The 19,231-nt window shown below is 39.4% G+C and overlaps 1 protein-coding gene and 1 pseudogene across 9 annotated transcripts in view; both read right to left on the bottom strand.

The window, feature by feature from the left end:
• The window catches only part of Rapgef6 (Rap guanine nucleotide exchange factor 6), a 212,625-nt gene that overhangs the window by 171,566 nt on the left and 21,828 nt on the right, over window positions 1–19,231 (bottom strand). The gene's annotated exons all lie outside the window — the stretch shown is intronic.
• LOC124987085 (poly(rC)-binding protein 2-like) lies at window positions 1,766–3,129 on the bottom strand (annotated as a pseudogene).

Raw genomic sequence — 19,231 nt, 5'->3', positions numbered from 1 at the left:
GTTGGGAATTATATGCACCCAGCTTTAAAACTACATTCATCTGAAACACAATGACAGACAACCTAAGTCTTCTACTGTGTACAACTGAAAAACTGATGCTCACCACTACATATGCAGTTACTCAGAACCAAGATCTCAAGACATTTTCTTCCACAAATGCAGATACACAAAGAGAGTATCTCTTCACTTACAAAAAGTTTTAACATTTTTACACACATGCACAATGCTCACAAAAGTCAATGTTGTGGAGACAAATTTGCCAAAAATGGAAAAAGAGATTAGAATTCTGATTAGATACTCAATCTTTACACAATTTAGACCTTCACATGGAGAATGTTGCCAAAAAAAAATGCAAAAAATATTGCTGACAATTTAAAATGCAAAAAACTAAAAGGGAAAACTTGACATGTGAAAGTGTATTACTATCATACTTTCAAGCCTTGCATCACAAGGGAATAGCTGCTCATGGGGGGGGGACGACATGGCTTTTCTCACAATCATTTTGTATTTGGCATTACTCATTTTGAGACTCTTTTATGATCTGATACGTAGCATTTTCAATATGAGCATTCCCTTTTACATTTTCCCATCTTCCACACCATGCTTCTATACTGCTTTAGTAAGCAGATATCCATTCCACATGTGCTCATATAAAGACTACAAATTTGGCAGAAAAAAATACTGGTGATCATATGGTAACACTGGTGTCTATCTTCTTACCCTACCCTGAAAATATGTTTGAGCTCATCAGTATCTTTGCTGGTTTCTTCAAGCAAACCTAGCTTTAATTCATTAAGAGCTCCTGGAATTTCATCAGCCTTCCAGCCCCTTCCAGGAAGCCAGTGGGGACATTTTTTTCCCTCACTGTCTTATCAATGTGGTCCACACACTAATCTGAATTTTCCAGCAAGTACACTTGGGATAAATGGAAGAAACAAAGAAAGAAAAAAAAAACTTTACAGGTAACAGCCTGAAAATAACCTTTAGAAGCCTTGATTGCAATCAGTTTCAAATCTGTTACTATAGTTTGGAATTTCAATTGAAATTTATTTTTCTTCTGTGAAGTCCACCAAACATTCAAATAAGTATGTATAAAGTGTTTCATTTTTTCCAGTCATTAATAAAAAAGCAAATAAATTCAACTTTCAGATGCGATAGGAACATAAATTATATTTAATAAAGAAAAAAAGTAGGGACAGTTTTGAAAGTGCCATTCAATAACCAAAGTGAAGTATGTGCTAGTTTTCCTGTTAGACTTAGAAGTAAATATGAAGTCTATCTTCTTCAACAGATTCCTAATCAAGAATAGTCACCATTAAATAATTTTTCTAACACTCTATGTATCAGCAAGTATCTTTAGTTCAGGTGATCACTGAGATGCTTAAATTCTTTTCATTCTCTGATGAAGCTTTCTGGAAGGCAAGCATGAAGTATGTGTGAAAGAACCAATGCACACCTGACGTGTACTTTCAACTCCTCAAATTCGGCTTTTGACCTTTTGATTATATTTTTGGTGGTGCTGGGAAGCAAACCTAAAGCCTTGTGCATGCTAGGCAAATGCTCCACCAATGAGCTACACCCCAACTCTCTACTCTTTTTTTTTTTTTTAAAGCTCCAGTCCATCTTTTAATTTTTTTGAAAAATTCCTGACATTATAGAACTAAACTGAAATGTATTAATAGTCCACTCTTACATTTCTATGACAAACAGAAAAATTCATGAGCAAAAAAAAAACAAAAAACAAAAACAAAAACAAAAACAAAAAACAAAAAAAAAGGGGGTGGAGAAGCTTATAAAACTAAATATGGATCTCAGCATTAACAGCTGAACAGAGAAAGGAATTAAAAAGCTTTAATTAAAAAATCATGAGTGGATGATAAAGTGTGTAGAAACTGAAAATTTACAAACTATTTAAAACCTGGAATCGCTGACTGTTCAGAAACTACACAGATGGATCATGGGTGGTGGTGAACAGCACAAAGGGATTATGGATGAATCTGCACTGTTCTAGCTGCTCCCCATGCCACCCTCTCCGAGGAAAGCCTGACGTGGATTAGATACTGAGCCAGGCTAATGCTGGCAGCAGATCCAGTGATGTAACCTGCCTATCAGTAGACCCTTTCACTGGGTTCGCAATTTTGATCTGCGCCCCCAGACATCTGACGGATCTCATTGATTTTGGCGCCTTGACGCCCAATTATGCAGCCAATCAAGTCGTTTGGAATGGTGAGTTCATGAGAAGTAGTCTGAGCAGATGCATCCAAACCTGCACTGAATCCAGTGTTGCCAGGCGTCATAGGAAAATGAGACTGTTGCATTGCCAACTGGTGCAGCTTGGTCAAATCTGGCTGTCCAATGGCATACTGTCCTTAAATGGTATAGGCCTCTACAGGTGGTCCCTCCAGGTCAGGGTTGAGGCACATAGAGGGGGGGTGGTGTGGGGAAAGTTCGCACTGTCGCTGCCTGTGCTGTACCTGTCCTGACTACCTGCAAAGATGACTGGAGAACTTGACGACTTGGGCCGGTACGGGATGGTCATGCCCTTCGGGGGGGACTCCAACATGACCACCACACAGATCTGTTTGACACACTCAATGATGGATTGCGGAATGCCAGCAATAGTGATGGCACACTCAGTTGAATTGGGGAGCATATCCCCTGCCGCCTGGACTTGAGTCCCTGTACTCTCTCGTATTTCCTTAATCTTGCAACCACCTTTTCCAATGAGAGAGCCACACTGACTAGCAGGGACCACCAGCCTCAGAGTGACCGAGGGTCTACTGGCAGCTGTGCTACTGGTCACAGAGCTGCTGATGTCCTCTTCCAGTTTGTCAATGATCATAGCAAAGGCTTTGAAGATGGCATTAGTGGGTCCAGGCAAAGTGATAATTCTCTCAGGGCAATTCCCTTCTGAGATGTTGATACATGCACCACTCTCCTCGCGCATCTTAACTGATTCTCCTTTCTTTCCGATGATACTGCCAACTTCCTTTCCATGCATAAGTAGCCGAATGGTGAGAGTGACATTTAATCCACCTTCAATCACACCGGTGTCCATGTCGAGCAGTGTTATGGGGAGCTGGACTTTGAGTAGTCAAGACTTTGGTCACTGGTTGGGGTGAAAGCCAAAAACTGAAATGCAAACCTGCAGGCGCAAGACGACTGAGGGGAAAAGGGGAGCGGGCGGGAAGGAGAAGGGTGGGAGGCCCGGGGTGGAACAATAGGGGCGGGCTGGAAGGCAAGGGGGGCTCCCGTGGGGGGGCGGAGGAGGAAGGGGGGGTGGAGGAGGAGGAGGAAGGGGGAAAGAGACCCCCGGGGCGGGTGGAGGACGCAGGCTGCGGCTGCTCCAGCTGCTGTCTCTGCTGGTCTGGGCTACTCTTTTTTTAATAATCTTTTTTCCCCAGTGGGAACTGGGGTGGGGTGGGGATGAAGCTCAGTGGTAGAGTGCTTGCCTAGTATGCACAAGGTCCTGGTTCAATCCCCAGGGCCAAAAACAAAAAACAAAAAAAACCTGTTTCCAATGAAAACTGGGGTCTCAGGTTTTCAGGACCTTAATCATACAAGATTATGAGATTCAGGATTTTGATCTTTAGGATTTTATTTTATTTTAGTTGTAGGTGGACACAATACCTTTATTTATTTTTATGTGGTGCTGAGGATGGAACCCAGTGTTTCACATGTGCTAGGCAAGCCCTTGACCACTGAGCCACAACTCCAGTCCTGATCTTTAGGATTTTAATCTTTCAGGATTTCAATATTTGAGATTATGACATGTGGGACTGTCTCTCTTGGGATTATGATGAGTACATGTGACGACTGGACCACTTAGTCTATCACATTCTACACCATCCAGAAGCAGCTGGTCCCAAAGAATGCTGAAATACTCTTGTAAAGACACAGCTGAACTTTTAGCTTTAGGATAATAATACTAAGAATGGGACTGATGATTTTTAAGATATGTAATATACTTCAAATCAGAAACCTCCATCTGGTGCTATACACAGCAGCAAGAATACATGGGTCCAGCAACCAATCAGTAGAAGCAAGGATCACCCTCTTATCATTACTGACAACAAGCCATTAAAGGATTTGATGCTTCCTATCCCTGAAAATGTGGACTCTGCAGGTTTGGAAGTTCCAATTTCAAAAGGATGTGTACTCTTGTCAGGGTATAGTGCAACAGTCTCACTGAACTACAAGTTACAGTTGCCACCAGAGTACTTTAAACTCCAAGGCCCAAGAGCCAGCAGGCAGGTAAGGGTTTTTCTTTGTTTTGTTTTGGTCCTTTAATACTAACAAGGAGGACTATGTGTGGAGACCAGATGACCCACTTCTTTATTCCTTACCTAACTGTATATGTAATGGACACATATCCTGAAAAGGATATGATTACCAAGGGTTCAAACATTCTAGGAAAGGTTTGAGTTATACCATTAGAAAAGTCACTGAGACCTGCCTAAGTGATCATCTGAGACTAAGGAGAAAACAAAATGCATAGTGGGAGAGAAGGTTTGCAACTCTGAGATCAACCATAACAATAAGGGCTATGGTTCTTTTCAGTGCCATCTATCTTCTAAGGCACTTCTCAGGAAAAAGATTCATGACTATAAAAATGGTTTCCTGAGCCTTGAACCTGTGTAAAGAAGTGTATCTGTATGGTACAAAGTATAAACTCAACTGGTATTGAAAATGTGCTTCTCAGATCCCCAATTATAGGGCATATAACTGACCAAATGCCTCTGTTAACTGTGCTGTGTAATTCATCACATTTACATGGGGGCCAACCTTCCCTGAAATACTCCTAAACAGTGACTGAGCCTGCAGAGACTACTAGGGCAATCAAGTTCTGGGAGACTCAGAACTATTCCAATGGGTTCAAGGATTTCCCATCTACCTTGCTAAACATTTACAGAATTGTATTGCAGTCTAAGGCTCTTCTAAACAACATTCTTTTCTCCTTTCCTTCAAGAGGGTTACACCAGCATCCTGATCTGACTTGATCTCCCAGCTCTCTTTCTCCATTTTTGCTCAGGTATTTTCTTCATACAGGGGAATACAGGTATCCCCCTAATACACAGGCATTCCCCTAATAGATCTCTTGCATGTATAATGCTGTGTTGCATCTGTTTTTTACAGGACCAGACTAACAAATGTTTTGTAGTATTCTACACATTTGACTCAAATTCAACAATCTTGCTAGTAAATTCACTTACTTTCATAATTTGTACATTCTTCTGGATTCTCTACATAAAAACATCACCTATCAGTAATTACAGTATTATTTCTTCCTTCCCAATTTATTTACTGATTTGCCTAATCACATGAACAAAGAATTCTAAAACAATAGCCAAAGTAAGTATGGCCATATACACTGTCCCTTCCAAATCCATTGGTTCTACTTCCCATGAATTCAACTCATCTTGGGTTGAAAGTATTTTTTAAAAAATGCATTTATACATGTAGAGGCTTTTTTTGACCTTATCATTATTTTTAAAATGATACAGCATAACTACAATTTACATAGCATTTACATTTTATTTGGACTATTTTAAGTAATCTAGGGATACTTTATACTATATGGGAGAATGTGCAGAGGGGATAAGCAAATACTACAGTTTTATATAAGGGACTTGAACATCCACAAAGTTTGGTTTCACCATGGTCCTGGAATCAGTCCCCTAAGAGTAACACAGGACGACCAAACTACCAACAAAGCTAGCCCTACCCTTTGAGTTAGGAGTCATTATAACCCAGGCAAACATACACAAAGTGCCTATCCTATGGTAAAATGCTTGTGATTTTTGATACCAAGACAATTTTTGCTTTAGTATCAAACAAGTCCTAAAAACTCTAAAACACAAGGGTTACAATATGGCAAACAGAATTAGAACTCCTATAAATTGACATACCAGGTAAAGGTAGGCTAAGTGTTAAAAAGCACCAGAATTTTCTGAAATTCTCAGCTAAATTTATGTCATATAATCTTATCTGTTCTCAAGTCAGAGGACGTCTTTGGTTCATCTTTAACCATGCCACAATACTGGGTGCAGTAGTGCATGTCTGTAATCCTGGTTACTTTGGAGGCTGAGGCAGGAGGACCTCGCATTCAAGGACAGCCTGGGCAATTTAGAAATATCCTGTCACAAAAAAACCAAAAACCAAAAACCAAACAAACAAAAAAACTGGGAATGTAGCTCAGAGGTAGAATATTCCTGGGTTCAATCCCCAATACTACAAAACAAAAACAAAAACAAACAAAAACAAAAACAAAAACAAAAACCATGACATGAATGTCTGACAAAATGGGAATTAAATTATTAAAGATTAAAGTCTCAATGTCATTCACAATTTTGAGGTACATACATGTTTTTTAGTTCTCAGTCTGGAGACACTCAGAAAGTTTATAACTTTAGATCCTTCTTCAAATATCTAAAAGTTTGCCTGATTATTCCTATTACCTGTAATCTTCTTATTATGGAGGGACAATTAGGCCAAAAGAACTTGCTGTTCCCTAGAACATCTATTATGGTGTCTGGACTGATGTGGATTGAAATATTAGCATTATTCCTATTTAAGAGTTGACAAACTATCTATAAAGGGTGAGCCAGTAAAGATTATAGATTTTATGGGTTAAATGGTTTCTGTCACAGCTACATAACTCTGTCTTTGAGCATGAAAACAGCTAAACAATAGGAAAATGAACTGGTAATTCTGAATTCCTATAAAACTTTATTTACAAAAAATAGCCAGCAGGCTAATTTAGGCCCTAGATATTATTTTAAAACTCCTGAAGCATATGTTCAAAAGTATCTAACCAGTGGGCTGGGGTCATGGATCAATGGTAGAGCACTTGCCTACCATGTGTAATGCACTGTGTTCAATCCTCAACACCACATAGAAAAAAAATGAATAAATAAATAAAAGTTATTATGTTCAACTACAACTAAAAATATATTTTTAAAAAATCTAACCAGTTAAACCAAGTCATAACTCCTTTTTGGAGAATATTCCACCTTCAAAGTTTTGGTAGTTTTGTCTCCCACCATGGAAGCTGAAAACACCATTCTCCCCCTGTACAATCTCTCATACAAAGAAGTCTCAGATTACTCAAGAGCTACCAGACACATCAAGACCAGACTCTGAATCAGAAACTAGTAACAGTAAGAATCAAGAACTGCACAGAATCCAAACTGGTAGCTAGTTGTAGCAGCAGGGTCTGCCAACAAATGCAGTACATAGTACAGGTGGTCAGTAGTGCAAGCTATGGCACTTAATATTCAGTGCAGCAGTAGTATCTTTCTCAAATCTGTAAAAGGAAAGAATGGATCATGGTTACCTAGCTCCAAGTCTATTTCTCCAGTACTCCAAGCGATTCTGTAGTTACCCCCAATTTTTTTTTTTGGGGGGGGTACTGGGGACTGAACCCAGGGGCTCTTAACCACCTAGTCACATCCCCAGCCCTTTTAAAAAATTTTTTATTTAGAGTCAAGGTCTAGCTGAGTTGCTTAGGGCCTCACTAAGTTGCTGAGGCTGGCTTTGAACTTGTGATCCTACTGCCTCAGTCTCCAAAGCCACTGGGATTTTTTAGGCATGCACCACCACACCCAGCCCAAATCTTTTTAACAAGTTCATTTTCTTTAAAATTGGCCAGAATTGAGTTCTATCACATATTAAGTAACAACTTATGAGACCCTGAACCAGCACCAACAGCATTACTTGAAACCCTGGCAAAAATGCAAATTCTCAGGCCCTACCCCCTGAATCTCTGAGATGGGTCCAGTGGTCTTCAGCTTAGGAAGCCCTATAGGTAGTTTTGATAGACACTGAAAAGCAAAAACAAAAAAACAAAACAAAACAAACAAAAAAATAAAAACAAAGAATCCCACTGATTTATAGGTATGTTCTGTGTCACTTTGGATTATATGTCTGGTAAGCTAATAATGGAGAACAAAAATAATTACTAGGATGTCTAGTCAATCACAGTCCTTCCAGTATACCAGAGATTTGAGGGTCACAAAATACTAAGCCTTTACAAAAAAAGAAAAGAACCTCCCAGAACAAAGGATGGCTGTAATGACAAGCTGATTAATTTTTTCTCACATATAATGGTATTTTGTTTACAGAAGACACCAAGGATCCTGTTGTGTAATGCTAGGCTTGGAAAGGGGATTTTAGGGGCTTTTGTACCAATAACCTGTAAAACAGGCTTGAGGTACTATACTATTAGGTTCATGGTATGTCTATTACAGAAAAAGATCAGTAAAATCTATTGCAGAAAGTCTCCTCACTCCCAACAACAAAAGAACTCTGACAGAAGCAGACTAAAATCTTACGGATATTTCTTCAGAGCCATAAATGTAAATATTAGATTCAAGGGGGCACTAATCATTTACCTAGAGAGCACTTGAAAGATACTACATGGAGTCTGAAAAAGGGAAGTCATAAGGAAAACAGAAAAATAGCCATTCAGGATATAGTGACATCCCAGATCAGTAACATTTGTTTCTGTAACTGCAACAATAAAACACTGAAGAATTTATGCAGGGATATTAGAAGAACAAGTATCAGCTCAAGATTAGATATAAAATAATGAGTTCCACCTAGGGAGAAAAAGGAAGGTGAGGAAGTTGTGATGACCCATGCACTGCCTAACAACATTCAACCATGAGACCACATGAACAGTAGTTGCCCTGTAAGATTAATGTTCTACTGCCTAGTTGCCTCATCATCATAGTAATGTCACAGTGTAATATATTACTCATGTGTCTGTGATGATTCTGGAGTAAACAAACCTGCACTGCCAGTTGTATAAAAGTATCACACATACAATTACATACAGTACAAAAACACTTGATAATGATAATACATGACTGTTACTGGTGTATGTTCTTAATATCTTGTGCTTTTTATTGTTATTATAAAATGTACTCCTTCTACTTATATTTTAAAATTTCACTGTAAAACAATACACCATGTTACACTGGCAATCAGCCAGATGTTTACCACATCTCTTGATTGCATCAAAAGGCTACATCAAGTGGTTGAGCTCTACCATCTAGGTTTGTGTAAATACCCTGTATGATGTTCGCACAACAAATTACCTAATGAGGCATTTCTCAGAACATGTGGCTGTTGTTAACCAATGCATGACTATACTTCCTGACAGATAAGTTATACCCTCTACCGGTGTTTTGTGACTGAAGGTAGGTAGACTAAAGTGGTGGGAACACTGCCCTCCTACAACAAAGCAGCTCTCTTTTTACAACCTTCAAACATCTGTAAGTATGGCATTCACTGTAGACATAATCTATGGGCTTTTAATTACACTGCTGAATGAAAAATTAGATTCATGTTTGTAGCATGTATATATAAGCAGTTAGTGATTGCTTTAAACATATTTCTATTATTAGATTGGGATTTTTATCCTGTTCCTTAGTTTACACTGTCATGCCAGGTTGTGTCTTAAAGTCTAACACTACTGAATTACTTATTTATGGTATAAGTAATTCATCACATATAACTTTCAATTTTAAAAAATTATCCAAAACCTTCATTAACCATGATAATTTACTCAGTCTCTTTTGCACCGAGAAAATAAGTCCAACCCAGAGATCCTTCAGGATAAGTTTCAAGATCAGTACGGATTCAATTTCATTATATATATATATACAGTCTATAGCTATGGGTCTATAATGAAAAATTATACTGAAGAATCTTCTCCAAATCATGTAGGAACAATGTGGTTAAAAACTTGAACTCTGGGAAAAAAGAAGAAGAAAAAAAAAGCCTTGTGACAGATTTAGTCAAAGAAAAGATCTCTACAATGAAAACTCTAAGATACGCTAACAAAAGAAACTAAAGAGGACAAAAAAAAAAGACATCTTGTGCTTATAGTTTAGAAAAATCAATATTGTTAAAATTCCTATATTATCCAAAGTGACTTCCAGATTTGATGCAATCTCTATCAAAATACCAATGACATTCTTCACTGCACTAGAAAACACAATCAAAATTCAGTTATGAATTTTACAAAATGTAAGAAAACAAAACCCCCAAAACAAACCCATACAAACAAAACCAAAATAGCCAAAGAAATCTTGAGCAAAATGAACAAAAGCTTGAGCCAGGTTCAGTGACGCACATGGGTAATACCAGTTACTCAGGAGGTTGAGGAAGGAGGATTGCCAAGTTTGAAGGCAGCCTCAAAAGCTGAGACAGTGAGACCCTGTCTCAAAATGGAAAATAAAAAGGATTAGTGATGTAGCTCAGTGGTAGAGCACCCCTTAAAACAGCAAAACAAATAAAACCAAAGCAGGAGGCATTATACTACCTGACTTCAAAATATACTATAAAGCTGTAGTAATTAACTCAAAGTTCCAGGTTTTAAATTCTGTGAATATTTCAATGGAACTGTTATAGATGCATTAAAATAGGTTGGAAATCATAATCTCGAGCCTATATATTCTTTATGTATATTCATATGTACAGGAAATGTAAATACACATTTTCAAGTGCTTTAATCATGTACCTAACATCTTTCTCCAAAGAATAAAGTGCTAAAATAATATTTATTTCAAAGGTTATCGTAAGTGGTTTTTTTGGTTGTTCAATTTATGTTTCAAAGGTAAGAAACATCTGAGATGATGGAACTTAAGTTAAAACAGCACGGTGAAAGGCAGAGCAAGATGACAGCTGAGTAAGATCCTCCTGTGATCATCTTTTCACAAATACAACAAGTCAAAAAGCTTTTCACACACCAAAATATCTTCACAAGAGCTAAGGAAATCAGGTGAGAGATCACACTGCCTGCTTTTATATAGCAAAATGAAAAAAGGAATTGAAGAAGGTACGAATAAGAGTTGCCTACATCACTTCACATCACTCCCTCTCTAAATCCAAGCAATCCAGGCATAAGACTTGAAATCCAGTATCAGGACTGCCACACTGAATCCCAACACTGGGCAAAGCACCACGACCCCCACACCAGACCAATACCCACAGACTGAATTACTAGAACTGTACTGGGCCAGGCAACTGATTACTTCTATTGCCTCTCCCAATCTTGGGTAGCAGAGTGTACATAAGAGTACATATTGGATAGTAAGTTATGAAAACAAGCATAGGACTCTATCTTGGAGCTAACAATGAGACCAAGCACCTAGTAGAAACTAGCAGTCCTTATGCAGGCCAGAGTTCATAGACAGAGCCCCTAGACTTGCCCCAGCACTGGGCAAAGACTTGTGTTCAGGTGGGACAGACCCGAATTTCAGTCTGCATCATTTCCAGCCTTGAACTGAGCACATCTGCTCTCCTTCTAAGACAGTGCAGGCTCCTGGGGCTGTGAGACTCAGATGTGACCCAATTTAGTGTTGGATTTGGTGGCTAATAGATTGTCTCCACCACCCATCCCCCAACCACAGGCAGCAGAGCTATCATCAGATTAGTGCTTAGACTGGACTCTAGAACTGCCTTGGCACTATCCAGAGATCTGCTTCGGTTTAAGTCAATTTTGCATTGCTGTGACCAAAAGACCTTACAAGAACAACTTAGATGAGGAAGTTAATTTTGGCTCAGAGTTTCAGTCCATGGTAAGTTGACTCCAAAGCTCTGGGCCTCAGGTGAAATGGCATCATAGTGGAAGGGCATGGTGGAGGAAAGCAGTTCAGGACTTGGTAGCCAAGAAGCAGAGAGTTCCACGCACCAGAGGCAAAATATAAACCACAAAAGCATTCCCCAATGACTACTACTTCTAGCCACACCTGCCTACAGTTACCACCCAGTAAATTTGTGGATTATCAGTGGATTAAGTAACCAATTAGGTCACAACATTCATAATCTAATCATTTTCTGAATATCCTTGCAAGGTCTCACACATGAGCTTTTGGGGGGACACCTCATATGTAAACGGTAACAGTGCCCCACTGGGATGGACTCAGTTTTCAGACTGAATCACTGTCAGCTGTGGCACAAGTCTCAGTGCACCTGAGACTATGCAGGTCCCTGCAGCTTTGAGACTCAAGCATGACCCAGCTGAGTGTCAGTCTAGTTGGTCAATCAACTCCCTTCACAAACACTACCCGAACCTCAGGCAACACAGAGTGGTGCAGACTCCATTTGCTAAGGGTAGCATAGGATAGTAAGCACAAGACTTGGCTCTGAAACGTAGTGCTGAGTAGGTGACACCTAACCTTGAGCAGATACTAATGGCCCATCCTCAGATCACCTGTGACAGAGCCTCTAAAATAGCTCCAATGCCAACATGGTCCCAGTCCAGCAGATTTCTTTTCTAGCTAGCTTACCTGTAGTTAGCTGCAATGGTCTAGGGCTACAACTCCAAGTTGGTCTATAGCAGTGTAGCTGTTGGTCCTACCTCAGTGTATTATGCTGACCTTGGCAGGCTATGGGCTTAGAGTATTATACATCTTGGTGGCACTGATGGTGAGAGGTATGACAGAGGAGCCTGAGGCTGGTCTGTCAACAGTGACTCTGCCAGACCCAGGCAGAATCCCACATTCTCTGACCGAAGAGTTTAGGAAAAGGCTTGTAACTATGGATCAGGCAACATGTACGTTTACTCTAGACCCCAGGAGAGACCTGTAGGTATAAACTCTCTAAGTACTCTTCTGTTTCTTTCTGAGTAACACACCAACAGTATATATGAGAAAAACCTGGGACTGAATTGCCCTCTAGTACTGATAGGATGACAAAATACCAGTAGCAGACTCCTGGCAAATCTGGAACTGAGTGCCATCGGTGCTGAAACATTAGTGACAACAAGCTTAGAGAAAACAAACAGCAAGTTTAGAATTTCTGGAAAGACAGGCACAAACAAAGTCAGATAGGAAGCCTGGAATAAACACCTAATCCTTCAATGCTCAGATCATGCTGCATGCCAATAAGCATCAAGAGCTTTCATGAAATTCTTTACCTAGTAGTTCAAATAATGTGCCAGAAATTGACCAGATAATTATCAGTATGGAGGAACTCACAAGAGGATTTATAAAATAGTTATTTTAATGAAATTCAATGAACCTCAAAACCCAAACAAAAAAAAGTCCCAGATATGTTTCAATACTCTTAACAGAGAAACTTAACAAAGAGATGGACACAATTAAAAAGAAAATCTGACGGGGCGATCCAAGATGGCGGCCTAGAGGGAGACTGCACCCCCAGTCACTCCAGAACCCAGGAGGTAAGAAGGGGAGGCATTGAGAGACTCGGACTGAAATAGAGTCACAGGTGAGTCTGCCCACTGGGTAAAGCTCGGCCCGGGTGGCAGGCCCAGATAGAGGTGGCTTATCGGAGCCGGGCAGGGCAGCTAGAGTCATCCACAGGCAGCCCTGCGCACTCCGGCGGTGGGCCCCGCCCACACAGCCAGCTTCTCCAGGTTCTCGGAACGGAACTGGCCTGCTAGTGAGAGCCTTTCTGACCAGAACAAGCTCCGAGTCCCAGAGCCACTGTAGCGCAGCGTACTCCGGCAACGAACCAGCGGAGAGCCTCGATCCATAAGCAGCCTCTGGGATCACGGCAGGGCAGCCAGAGACCTCTTCAGGCGGCTCTGCCCACTCCGGCTGCAGGCTCTCTTCACGGGGTGATCCAAGATGGCGGCCTAGAGGGAGACTGCACCCCCAGTCGCTCCAGAACCCAGGAGTTAAGAAGGGGAGGCATTGAGAGACTCGGACTGAAATAGAGCCACGGGTGAGTCTGCCCACTGGGTAAAGCTCGGCCCGGGTGGCAGGCCCAGATAGAGGTGGCTTATTGGAGCCGGGCAGGGCAGCTAGAGTCTTCCCAAGGTAGCCTTCCACACTCCGGCAGTGGGTTCCTCCCACACGGCCAGCTGCACGGTGCAGGCCCACAGTGAGAGCATTTCCGCACAGAGCCAGTTCCAAACCGTGGAACCAGTAGGGGGCTAGGGGCAGTTTTCTTCTGATGAGCTGCTTTATCAGATTCCGCCAAGACATCAGGCTACTGAAGGCTGGGAGGTGATACACTGGAAATCTACCGGGACACTATAAGCCAATAGCGGAAAACTGCAATATCTCAGGGTCCCACTGACAACTGACCAATATGAGAAAACAAGGGAAGAAAAAGTCCCAAACAAACCTAGATACTACATCAATAAAACCCAATGACAGTACAGCAGAAGAAATGTCAGAAAGGGAGTTCAGAATGTACGTAATTAAAACGATCAGGGAAGCTAATGAGGAGATGAAAGAGCAAATGCAGGCATTGAAGGAGGAGATGAAAGAGCAAATGCAGGCATTAAATGATCGCACCAATCAACAGTTAAAAGACCAAATACGGGAAGCAAGAGATCATTTCAATAAAGAGTTAGAGATACTGAAAAAAAAACCAAACTGAAATCCTTGAAATGAAGGAAACAATAAACCAAGTTAAAAACTCCATAGAAAGCATAACCAATAGGATAGAACACCTGGAAGACAGAACCTCAGACATTGAAGACAAATTATTTAATCTTGGGAGCAAAGTTGGCCAAACAGAAAAGATGGTAAGAAATCATGAACAGAATCTACAAGAATTATGGGATATCATGAAAAGGCCAAATTTAAGAATTATTGGGATTGAGGAAGGCTTAGAGAAACAAACCAAAGGAATGAACAATCTATTCAATGAAATAATAACAGAAAATTTCCCAAATCTGAAGAATGAAATGGAAAACCAAGTACAAGAGGCTTAGAGAACTCCAAACATACAAAATTACAAGACCCACACCAAGGCACATTCTTATGAAAATACCTAACATACAAAATAAAGACAGAATTTTAAAGGCCGCGAGAGAAAAGAATCAAATTACATTCAGAGGGAAACCAATAAGAATATCAGCAGATTTTTCAATCCAGACCCTAAAAGCTAGAAGGGTCTGGAACAACATATACCAAGCCCTGAAAGAAAACGGATGCCAACCAAGAATCTTATACCCAGCAAAACTTACCTTCAAATTTGACGATGAAATAAGATCCTTCCATGATAAACAAAAGCTAAAGGAATTTACAAAAAGAAAGCCGGCATTACAGAACATTCTCAGCAAAATATTCCATGAGGAAGAGATGAAAAACAACGATGTAAATCAGCAACAGGAGGCGCTAGCCTAAAGGAATAGCCAAATAAAGGAGAAACCAAATCATGTCAAAAACAAATATGAGTCAATTGACTGGGAATACAAATCATATCACAATAATAACCCTGAATGTTAATGGCCTGAATTCATCAATCAAAAGACACAGACTGGCAGATTGGATTAAAAAGAAAAATCCAACAATATGCTGCCTGCAAGAGACTCATCTCATAGAAAGAGACACCCAGAGACTAAAGGTGAAAGGATGGGGAAAAACATACCATGCACACGGACACAGCAAAAAAGCTGGAGTATCCATCCTCATCTCAGATAATGTGGACTTCAAACCAAAACTAGTCAGAAGGGATAAAGAAGGACATTACATGTTGCTTAAGGGAAGCATAAATCAGCAAGACATAACAATCATAAATATGCTCATCCACGTACGTCAAACAAATCCTTCTCAATTACAGAAATCAAATAGACCACAACACAATAATACTAGGCGATTTTAACACACCTCTCTCACCACTGGATAGATCGTCCAAACAAAAATTGAATAAAGAAACTATAGATCTCAACAACACAATCAGCAATTTAGACTTAACGGACATATATAGAATATATCATCCAAAGAACGAATACACTTTCTTCTCAGCAGCACATGGATCCTTCTCTAAAATAGACCATATTTTATGCCACAAAGCTACTGTTAGCAAATACAAGAAGATAGAGATACTACCCTGTACTCTATCAGATCATAATGGATTGAAATTAGAAATAAATGACGGAACAAAAAACAGAAACTTCTCCAATACCTGGAGACTAAATAATACACTATTATATGATGAATGGATAACAGAAGACATCAGGAGGGAAATAAAAAAATTCTTAGAAGTAAACGAGAACAAAGACACATCATATCAAAATCTCTGGGACACTATGAAAGCAGTACTTAGAGGAAGATTTATTTCATGGGGTGCATTCAAAAAAAGAAGTAGAAATCAACAAATAAATGACTTAACACTACAGCTAAAAGCACTAGAAAAAGAAGAGCAGACCAATACCAAAAGTAGTAGAAGACAGGAAATAGTTAAAATCAGAGCCGAAATCAACGAAATCGAAACAAAGGAAATAATCGGGAAAATTAACAAAATAAAAAGTTGGTTCTTTGAAAAAATAAATAAAATTGATAAACCCTTAGCCACACTAACAAAGAGAAAAAGGGAGAAAACTCAAATTACTAAAATTCGGAATGAACAGGGAAACATCACAACAGACACGAGTGAAATACAAAACATAATTAGAAGCTATTTCGAAAATCTATACTTCAACAAAACAGAAAACCTCGAAGACATCAACAAATTTCTAGAGACATATGAACTACCTAAACTGAACGAGGAGGACATACACAACTTAAATAAACCAATTTCAAGCAATGAAATAGAAGAGGTCATCAAAAGCCTACCAACAAAGAAAAGTCCAGGACCAGATGGTTTCTCAGCCGAGTTCTACAAAACCTTTAAAGAAGAGCTCATTCCAATACTCCTCAAACTATTCCATGAAATAGAAGAGGAGGGAACCCTCCCAAACTCGTTCTATGAAGCCAATATCACCCTGATACCTAAACCAGACAGAGACACATCGAGGAAAGAAAATTTCAGACCAATATCCTTAATGAACATCCATGCAAAAATTCTCAACAAAATTTTAGCAAATCGCATACAAATATACATTAAAAAGATAGTGCACCACGATCAAGTGGGTTTTATCCCAGGGATGCAAGGTTGGTTCAACATTCGGAAATCAATAAATGTCATTCACCATATCAACAGACTTAAAGTCAAGAATCACATGATTATTTCAATAGATGCAGAAAAAGCATTCAATAAAATACAGCATCCCTTCATGCTGAAAACACTAGAAAAAATTGGGGTAGTGGGAACATTCCTTAACATTATAAAGGCCATCTACGCTAAGCCCATGGCTAATATCATTCTAAATGGTGAAAAACTGAAAGCGTTCCCCCTAAAAACTAGAACAAGGCAGGGATGCCCTCTTTCACCACTTCTATTCAACATCGTCCTTGAGACTCTAGCCAGAGCAATCAGACAAACCAAAGAATTTAAAGGGATACGAATAGGAAAAGAAGAACTCAAACTATCCCTGTTCGCTGATGACATGATTATATATTTAGAGGAACCTGGAAATTCCACCAGAAAACTTTTAGAACTCATAAGTGAATTCAGTAAAGTAGCAGGTTACAAGATCAATGCTCATAAATCCAATGCATTTTTATACATAAGTGATGAATCTTCAGAAAGAGAAATTAGGAAAACTACCCCATTCACAATAGCCTTGAAAAAAATAAAATACTTGGGAATCAATCTCACAAAAGAGGTGAAAGACCTCTACAATGAGAACTACAGAACACTAAAGAAAGAAATTCAAGAAAACCTTAGAAGATGGAAAGATCTCCCATGTTCCTGGATAGGCAGAATTAATATTGTCAAAATGGCTATACTACCTAAAGTGCTATACAGATTCAATGCAATTCCAATTAAAATCCCAATGATGTACCTTGCAGAAATAGAGCAAGCAATTATGAAATTCATCTGGAAGAATAAAAAACCTAGAATAGCTAAAGCAATCCTCAGTAGCAAGAGCGAAGCAGGGGGTATTGCAATACCAGATCTTCAACTCTACTACAAAGCAATAGTAACAAAAACGGCATGGTATTGGTACCAAAATAGACAGGTAGATCAATGGTACAGAATAGAGGACATGGACACAAACCCAAATAAATACAATTTTCTCATACTAGACAAAGGTTCCAACAATATGCAATGGAGAAAAGATAGCCTCTTCAACAAATGGTGCTGGGAAAACTGGAAAACCATATGCAATAGAATGAAATTAAACCCCTATCTCTCACCCTACACAAAACTCAACTCAAAATGGATCAAGGACCTCGGAATCAGACCAGAGACCCTGCATCTTATAGAAGAAAAAGTAGGTCCAAATCTTCAACTTGTTGGCTTAGGATCAGACTTCCTTAACAGGACTCCCATAGCACAAGAAATAAAAGCAAGAATCAACAACTGGGATAGATTCAAACTTAAAAGCTTTCTCTCAGCAAAGGAAACTATCAGAAATGTGAAGAGAGAGCCTACGGAGTGGGAGAATATCTTTGCCAACCATACCTCAGATAGAGCGCTAATTTCCAGAATCTATAAAGAACTCAAAAAACTCTACACCAAGAATACAAATAATCCAATCAACAAATGGGCTAAGGAAATGAACAGACACTTCACAGAAGATGTACAAGTAATCAACAGATATATGAAAAAATGTTCAACATCCCTAGTAATAAGGGAAATGCAAATCAAAACTACCCTAAGATTTCATCTCACCCCAATTAGAATGGCGATTATCAAGAATACAAGCAACAATAGGTGTTGGCGAGGATGTGGTGAAAAAGGAACACTCATACATTGCTGGTGGGGTTGCAAATTAGTGCAGCCACTCTGGAAAGCAGTGTGGAGATTCCTCAGAAAGCTTGGAATGGAAACACCATTTGACCCAGCTATCCCACTCCTTGGCCTATACCCAAAGGACTTCAAATCAGCATACTACAGAGATACAGCCACATCAATGTTCATTGCTGCTCAATTCACCATAGCCAGATTGTGGAACCAACCTAGATGCCCTTCAGTTGATGAATGGATAAAGAAACTGTGGCATATTTATACAATGGAATATTACTCCGCAATGAAGAATGATAAAATCATGGCATTTGTAGGCAAATGGTCGAAATTGGAGAATATCATGCTAAGTGAGATAAGCCAATCTCAAAAAACTAAAGGACGAATGATCTCGCTGATAAGCGGATGAGGACATATAATGGGGGGTGGGAGGGGCTAGCATTAGGTTTAGGGTTAGGTTTAGAGTTAGGCTAAGGAGAGCGGTAAGAATGAAGGAAAGAAGGACTGTGTAGAGGGAAAAGAGGGGTGGGAGGGTGGGGGGAGGGGAAAAATAAAATAAACATCATTACCCTATGTAAACGTAAAAAAAATAAAAATAAATTAAAAAAAATAAAAAAATAAAAAAAATCTAACAGAAATCCTTGAGTGAAAGATAAATTCAGTGAAATTA

The sequence above is a fragment of the Sciurus carolinensis genome, chromosome 6, assembly GCF_902686445.1.
Source record: "Sciurus carolinensis chromosome 6, mSciCar1.2, whole genome shotgun sequence".
In the NCBI taxonomy this organism is placed as follows: domain Eukaryota; kingdom Metazoa; phylum Chordata; class Mammalia; order Rodentia; family Sciuridae; genus Sciurus; species Sciurus carolinensis.
The sequence above is the reverse complement of the archived record's forward strand: the minus strand, read 5'-3'. Positions and strand labels throughout refer to the sequence as shown.